Source organism: Cydia pomonella, chromosome 13 (genome assembly GCF_033807575.1).
Source record: "Cydia pomonella isolate Wapato2018A chromosome 13, ilCydPomo1, whole genome shotgun sequence".
NCBI classification, from domain to species: domain Eukaryota; kingdom Metazoa; phylum Arthropoda; class Insecta; order Lepidoptera; family Tortricidae; genus Cydia; species Cydia pomonella.
This window is the reverse complement of record NC_084715.1, coordinates 14,158,219-14,159,474: the sequence shown is the minus strand read 5'-3', so window position 1 is coordinate 14,159,474 and position 1,256 is coordinate 14,158,219. Positions and strand designations below refer to the sequence as shown.

Here is a 1,256-nt window from a genome sequence, read left to right as displayed (position 1 = left end):
CTGCAGAATACTCCACTATCATCATCTATGTCTTGACGGAGACAATTAAGAAATAAAGACTGTTTATATCTATACCGAATGGAATTTATAAATGGGACACTGAGGTGAGGGCAATTACCTGATCCCGTGATGCTACGCCAAATCGGGTCTTTAGGAAAAAAACAGCACGGGATAAGGGAGCTGCTACTTAAAAATCTATGTATCTGTATTAAAGTCGCGCGCCTCGCCGTCACTTTAGATCTCAGCCCGCGTAGCCAACGCGCCAGTCACAGTCGCACTAATAAAGAAGAGTGATAGAGAGAGATGACTACGATAAGCTACGGAACGTTAACGATTGTAACGTTGGCTATGCGGCCAGTGGCCTATCCCACAAAACTTTACAAGTGTACAATTCCACAAGTGTTAAATTGTAAACAAAACAGTGCAAACTAGTAACGTATACAGTATATTTGGAATTATTGTTTGGCTTAGTGGGTAGTGACCCTGCCTACGAAGCTGTTGGTCCCGGGTTCAAATCCTGGTAAGGGCATTTATTCGTGTGATGAGCATTGATATTTGTTACTGAGTCATGGGTGTTTTCTATGTATTTAAGTATTTATAATTATTTATATATTATATATATCGTTGTCTAAGTACCCTCAACACAAGCCTTATTGAGCTTACTGTGGGACTTAGTCAATTTGTGTAATAATGTCCTATAATATTGATTTATTATTTATTTATTTATTATCCACTGTCTCCCAACATTACCTACGACATTGGGGAAAAGTCTCCATCCGTCATCCCATTGCTGAGATAACGATGAGCACCTTAAAACCCGCGAATCATGTACGGAGCCAGGCCATCATGCATTCACATAAAAAAATCTAGATTCGGTCCACAAACTACCATAACATTTATAGAATGATCTCCGTGTCGATCAACAAAACCAGCTTCATTTTTATTTGGAGCATCTATCGGTATTAATAATGATCCATCTATAATACCTGCGACCCGGGTTTTTTTTTATACTACGTCGATGGCAAACAAGCATACGGCCCGCCTGATGATAAGCAGTCTCCGTAGCCTATGTACGCCTGCAACGCCAGAGAAATTACATGCGCGTTGCTGACCCTAAAAATGTACATGTGATGCTGCAATAAAATCTTGAGAAATTAAGTTTCCATTTGTTGGCCATCTTACTTCACTTCTCAGTAATTTGTCCACTATTTGTACACATACGGCGCGAATCAAACGACACGTGATCGTAGTAGCAA

The 1,256-nt window shown here is 40.0% G+C and overlaps 1 protein-coding gene across 2 annotated transcripts in view; it reads right to left on the bottom strand.

Moving 5' to 3' along the window:
- The window catches only part of LOC133524294 (uncharacterized), a 33,544-nt gene that overhangs the window by 1,123 nt on the left and 31,165 nt on the right, over positions 1 to 1,256 (bottom strand). The gene's annotated exons all lie outside the window — the stretch shown is intronic.